Raw genomic sequence first — 7303 nt, 5'->3', positions numbered from 1 at the left:
TTAAAAAAAAAAAAGAATGAAATATATTTAAAAAAAAAATACTTCCCTTGCCATGAAGGTTTCCCTCAGTCCACAATCAGATCATGTACTCCTTTCTAAATTCTGAAACAAGTTATTTGCATCTCTTACAGAGCTCCCCATGTTCTATCTTGTATTATAAAATCTTCTAAAAAAATCAGAAAACACAGGATACACTTGTTAATTTTTCAAATAATATGCTTTATATGTTTTTCTTTAATTTCCACAGATCTTTTCATGTGTAGTATTTCAGGCACTCTGTATTTATGTGACTCTTTTATCCTCTTCTAGCCAATAAGAACCTTAAGGACAGAGATAGTAGCCGCTGTGCTCTTATGTGTGTCCCTCTGCCCCCCAGTCTCCTGCATGAAACAGTGACACACTTGATATTGAGTACCTGAATATCAAGGCATCAGTGTTCTTTATGCATTTCATGCATACCGTATTCCAAATTACTTGGATTTCCAAGGATCATCTTTTTTGTTCCTTAATACACCAAGTTCAAAGTATAGTGTTCTACCCCTTAGTGGATATGGATCAAGTGGGAACTTACTAACTAAACTGTGGTTAAGTTATTCTTCCTACTCACCGAGATATGTCTCTTTCAATACACATATAAAAACTAAACACAAGAACCCTCATCTAGTGACCACTAATCCAGTAGCAGAGATGGCCCACATATTCAGTATCACTGCAAACAAAGTTTACCTCCTCTTATAAAACAAATTCAGAAAATAGACATAATGTTGTTGTTGTTATGTGCTGTCAAGTGGGAACCGACTCATAGCAACCCCTCCATGGCATTTCGAGACAGTATCACTACAGAAGTAGACTGCCCAACCTTCCTTCTGAGGAGTGGCTGGTAGGTTTGAACCGCCAGCATTCTGGTTAGCACTCAAATGTGTTAGGCACTAGGCTACCAGAGCTCCCAGATGGACAACGGACTCCTGTAATTTGAAATAAAAAACATAACCTTGACTAAACAGATTTTCAAAGTATCATGTCCCGATGATGTCAACACCAAGTAGAACCCTTTTGCTACCAAATGATACACAATTTCAGCCATCGTCCTAAACATAAATAAAATTCACTTAGGATATAAGCATTCTGACACTACTTAGATGCAGAACACAATGCACAGTATTCACTGAGAAACTTAAAAAAGCAGATCCCAAGTTTTCCTCCATTGTTTTGCAAAACTGGTACTAACTTATAGAATAATTTTCCAATGCATGGCATGAGAGTTATTTTCCCTCCAACACGTTCAATATCTTGTTTAAAAAAGGGGGGGGGGCAAAAAAGTTCTAGCACTAATTTCCTGTGACTCCGTAAATTTCACGTTTTCTTTACCTTTAAGGAAAGATACAAATGTTTGCGAGCGTCTGCAGCACCTGAAAGCCTTGCAACCTACCTTTCCATGTTTACAAGCGTACGGATAATTTTCACATAGTTGCAATTTCGTTCCTAAACACAAAGTATTTTTCAATACAAGAGAGTCAAGAGTCTTTAGAGCACTTCAGGTAATATCTGACCAGCTCTTCCCGAGTCAAGAAAAGTAAGTAAAATGGTGCATAAGATGTCAAAAGAAAACTAGTCTGGCAACTTACACGTTGAATAACTCGTCTCTAAGCAAAATAAACTGCTTTGAATCAGGAGAGTGTGCCTCCAACTATCCAGCGAAGCAAACAAGCAAGGTCGTGACCCCAGGTCACGGCCGCCAGCTAAGCTCCCGCCCCGCAGCCGGAACCCACCTGTTAGGCCCAAGCCTCACCTGGCAGGCGCGAGGAGGCGCAGCCCCAGCAGCGCGATGGACTGGAAAGCGACAAGCGTGGAACCCGCCCCTTTCTCGCGACGGCAGCCGAAGGCGGCTGCGAGACCCCGGTGGCACGTGGGCTTTACGGAGCCCGGGCAGCGCTGACAGGCGGGTCCCCCACCGGCCGCGGCCCCTGGCCCGCGCCAATCCCCGGGGCGGGATCCCTGCCTCCCTCGTACCCATCCGCCGTGCAGGCGCCCAGGCGGCCCACGACGCCGGTCCGCCCTACCTCCCTTTCTCTTCAGTGGGAGCAGTGTCTCTCAATTGCCCCTCACCTACCTGGTCGCGGAGTTTGAGGAACGCCATGGCGGTCGCTTCCGCGCCCACTCCAGTGTCCGATGACGCCCCAGCCCGCCGCTCCCGCCCCGGTGGCCTCCGCAGCTGCCCGGGACTGGCGGGTCGGCGGCCGGCTAAGCAGAGACGGCGGGCAGGGGGCGGCACCGCCTCCCGGGCCGCCTGTCGCCACAGCGAGGTGAGGAGCCCAGCGGGTCCCGCCTTCTCCTCTAAGGATTCCACGCCCTTTTCCTTCCTTTCTCTTTCTCTCCGCTGCCTCCACACGCTACCCTAGCCGCCGCCGCCGCCGCCTCTGCCTCCGCCTCCCCCTCACGCCCCCTTCCCGAAATACCCTGGCAGCCCCAGCGGCAGCACGGCTCCAGCCCGCGGCAGCGGCGGCATCCAAACTCAACTCCACAATATTACCACCACCGCCCGCCGCTATTGGCCGCCGTGCGGGGGAGAGGCCAGAGTAAGCTGAATGCCCATTGGCTACACCACTGCACTCGTTCGGGCCCCTCCTCTGCCTACCGGAGAGGGAGGGGGTGGGGAGGAGGAAGCCGGGAGGAGTGGGCGCGGAGCTGCGGCTCTTGCGGGCGGGGGAGTCGGGAACGTGGCGAGGCGTGCGGAGGGACGGCCAGGTGTCCCGGCTCCTGGGCCTGAGGCCCAGCTTTGTGGGCGGAGCCCGGGGCTGCAGGGAACCGGGGTGGGGGTAGCGGCCCGCGATTCACACGTGGACGTAGAGTGTAGACGCGCCTGAGCCTGGGGTTGATGAAGGACCTGGGTGAGGGGCTGCAGGTGGCAGGCGTGACAGAGGGTCTCTGCCTTCTCGTTAGCGGCGGGGGCGGGGGTGGTAAGCCGGCCTCGCACGTGGAGGGAGAGTGAGGATGCGCCCCTGGGCTTGGAGGGGGCTGAAGGAGCCAACAAAGTGGGGTGAGAGGTGGTCATCTGGGGGCTGCTGCCGTCGCTGGGGAGGCGAACAAGGCCAAAGGGAGGTGGGGAGCACGAATTGGTTGTCAAGGGAAAATGAGGACCTTTTTTTTTTTTCTCTCCACACCTCCTTCCTACCTACGGCAAACGTCCGGGGACTTGGGAAGGATGGTGGAGGCTTCGTAGGGTGGGAGGTAACGCCTGGGGGCTGCTGCAACCCTGGGGGAGGGGGACGTTGTTGGCTCTCGGGATGGAAGGGAGGTGTCTTTGCAGCCAAACTGGTTGTGGATGCCTGAGCCTTTCTTTGCTGTCAGTCCCAATCCGAAGCAAGCCTTGTTTTTGTTTTTTTGCCGCACATCTCTTCTTCTCGTCCATCTGAAGGGTTCTGCCTCCCACTCGAGATAAATCAGTTTAAAAATATAAAAAAGGTGTGCAGGATTTCTAAAAAGTTTCATCCTTGGATGGAGAAGAGGAATGACTCCCTCACCCTGCCACACACCCCCACACACCCCACCCCACATCTCTGAAACGGCTTTTCTTTCTTAGGCAGCCGCACACTGAACCGTTCCAGGCTTGTGTGGGAGAAGACTGTTGTACGCGCCTGTGTCTGTCCTCCCGGGCGGCTCCAGCCCCTCGTTAATAAAAAGTACAGATGGTTAGAACACAAACGTGTGACGTCAAGCTTGGTTTTTAAAAAGTCCTCTTTCCCCACATCAGTTGTATCTCTTGGGATAGACTTTATATGATCGATTCGAGTCTAATGGCAGTCTGAATGGAGGAATGGGGACGTATGCCAGAACTGTCAGTTTATTGTAATGCTTCACTTACAACAAAAAGCTTGTCGTTAACCCCATAAAAATGAAAATATCAAAGGCTAGAAGATCAAAGATGCTGCTAGCAAATATTACAAGCCTTCCAATACTTTTGGGCATATCCGTGCCTTGATGCTACAGAAACAATTTCTGTCTATGATTACATTCATCATCAATTATATTTTCCACTGAAAATGGAGAGATTTCTCGGAACAGTGCGATGCAACAATCATGATAAAACTAAAAAGGAACTCAAACTGCTGTTGTTTTGTATTGTTTTCAGTACCTCACTCCTTTCTCCTTCACTTCATCAACTGCAGATAAAATAAGGATATACTGTTGTCACCCAACCTCTCATCTGTTCAATGAAGGTGAATGAGTTAATACTGTGAAAGCATTTGAGTTCTGCAAAACAAAGGTGGTGTGATAATATTACTAAAGTACTTTGGGTTTACAAGTTGCCTTTGGAGCTCTGGTGGCAGAGTACCTAAGGCATTTGACTGCTAACCAGAAGGTTGGTGGTTCAAACCCACCAGCCACTCCACGGAAGGAAGACTAGGCAATCTACTTCCATAAAGATTTACTGCCTTGGAAACCCGAACCGAGTCCCTATGAGTTGGAAACAACTCAATGGCAATCAGTTTGATTTTTTGTTTTGTAAATAATTACCCCTGCCCTGTGTCTAATACAGGGTTCTACCTTAAGGGATGTAAGAATTTAGCTTCATGCATACATAAACCTGTTAAACGGTGTGGATGTCTAACCAGAAGTTAATAAAGTCCCCCAATCATCTCTTCTCTAGATTAAAATTCTAGAATTTAAAAGCACAATGGGAACTTGATTAGGAACATGGTGAAGATTAATTTTTGGGAGAACAAGAGTGCTTTTGAGAATATGAATTTAAATTATAGACCAAGTATGCATTTTTGAAGGTTTTGTAATTGATTTAATAAAACTTCAGGGCTCTTCTGAATTTTTCTAATTTCCAATAATTAATGAATATGTTTTTTATTGTACCAAATCTGACAACTTTACAAGTAGTAAACACTGAGCTCTTGCTAGAGGATGTTTATGACCTAGCTGGGTTCTTACCCTTGCCAACTCTGAACATCATTTAACTTCTATGCATCCCAATTTCACCATTTGTAAAAACTAACTTTAACATTACCTGGCCTACTCATCTCATAGAATCAAATAAGATAAAGATATATGCATATCTATAGTAATGAAAGTAAATATCATGTCATCAGAGCCAGTGAAACTTGAATGTTGTAAGTAATCCCTTTCTCTCCCACCATTACCTCCCTCTTTTCTGCATGTCACTTTTCATTCTCCCTTACTACAGCCAATGGTTGGGCAATCCTACTTCAGTAGTGATAATGCCTCGGAAACCCAAGGAGGGGTCGCTATGAGTCGGGGCGACTCGATGGCAAATAACAACAACAACACAGCCAATACTCCTACATTTTAAGTACTTTGCAATGACAAAGGAAAAGAACCAATCTTCCAAACCTCAGATTTGAAGAGGAGCCTTGGTGGTACAGTGGTCAAGCACTGGGCTGCTAACCCAAAGGTGTGCAGGTTCTCCATGGAGAAAGGAATGACTGCTTGGTTGGGCTAGAGTCATGTGATCATGCCTCAGCCAATCACTACAGCCAAAGAAGCAAAGTCTTGGAACTGATGACTTTCCATTCAGGAGAATGACAAGGAACAAGTGTAAAATGGCAGGAGGAAAGATATACAGATGTGAACACCAGGGGAATTGCTGTGAGATGGGCAGCCACACCAAATTTTATTTCCCATACTACTACATGTCTACATGTCAGATATTGCTCATCACTATATAGCCTTTATCTCATTTTAGTTTTCAATGGCCTTTTTAGGTTGAAAAATGAGCTTAAAGAAGTTAAATATGCCCAGAGTTACCCAGTCAGTAAATGGCAGGGCCTGGATTCACGAGGGCTTTGAAAGCCAAGAAGAGTAGCTAATATAGTAAGAAATAGCCAATTGTTGTTAAAAATTCTATTACTTTTTTTTTTATTGCAGTGTTTCCTCCTTTCCCTTCCCACCCCTGGTAACCAACAAAGTTTCCTTGACTTTTTACAATAATGAACTGATACAGTATTTGTCCTTCTGTGATTGACTTATTTCATTCAGCATAATGTCCTACAAGTTCTTTGCAGATTCTACATTATTCTCTAGTGTTGAGTAGTATTCCATTGTGTGTGCTTACCATAGTTTGGTTATCCATTAGAAATAGGCAATTATTGGTATGTTTTAGCCAAACAATCCCTATCTTGTAAAAATTATTCTTATGAAAAGTATGAAATACATGGAAAATGCACATAATAGACTGCCAAAGCAGCAAAGAAAAATGGGGGGGTGGGGGGACTCACTGCCATGGAGTCATTTCTGACTCATAGTGACCCCTCCTTGGGTTTCCAAGTTGGTATCCCTATGGAAGTAGATTGCCCAGTCTTCCTTCCAAGCAGTGGCTGGTGAGTTTGAACTACCAGGCTTCTGGGTAGCAGTCAAAAGGCTTAGGCACTACACCACCAATGAGAAATGAGGAGATAAAAATTTGGAAGCTCAGAGGCCTAAAAGAAAATTAGAAGATCCAACATACATCTAGAAGAGTTTCAGTAAGAGAGAAAATAGAAAATGAATGTGGTAGTTAAGACTGTGTGTCAACTTGGCTGGGCCTGGTTGAGTGTCTGGGCAGCTGGTGGTAGTTATTCCCCACTATGAGACTGGCAGTCAGCTCCATGGTGGGATCTATCACAAGCATCTGAGTAGCTGCTTTAGGGATGTGGTCTGCTTCCCATATATAAGAAACAGCTTTGGGAATAGTCTCTAGTTTATAGCACACTTGAATCTTGCATGTAGCCAAGTCATTGTTCAGCAGGCTGCCATGCTCTGCCAATCTTGGGACTTTTAATGGACTTAAATTAGTGGCCTGCTGTGTGGTTTGGTAATATTGAGACTGTGCCTTCTTACATGCCAACCTTGGGCTTCTCAGCCTCAGCAGGCAGCAGCTGTCTGAGTGAAGAAAAGCCTCTAGCTTCAGTGGGCAGGGAGCAGGAGGCAGAGCTGAAGCTCAAGGTTGAGGGGCTTTCATCCAGCTCCTAGAGCCTGGCACTTTGAACTCGGACTTAAACCCTCCAAACTGTTAGAGAATAAATTCCTATTTGTTAAAGCTATCCCATTTGTGGTATATTCTTATCAGAGTAGTACTAGGTAACCAGAACAATGAAGAAAAGCTATTCATAGAGATCATGGCTAAGAATTTTTCAGACTTGAAGAAAAGCATGATTCATCAGATAAACAAACAGACAGGAAGTCTTAAGCAGAATAAATTATAAAAATTGAGACCTATACATAACAGTATGTTGGATACTACAGAATGCCAACCACAATAAGAAAATGTTAAGAATTGCCCTAAAAGAAATGACAAGGA

The sequence above is a fragment of the Orycteropus afer genome, unplaced genomic scaffold (assembly GCF_000298275.1).
Source record: "Orycteropus afer afer isolate SDZICR_OR568_19922 unplaced genomic scaffold, OryAfe1.0 scaffold00003, whole genome shotgun sequence".
NCBI lineage: Eukaryota > Metazoa > Chordata > Mammalia > Tubulidentata > Orycteropodidae > Orycteropus > Orycteropus afer.
The sequence above is the reverse complement of the archived record's forward strand: the minus strand, read 5'-3'. Positions refer to the sequence as shown.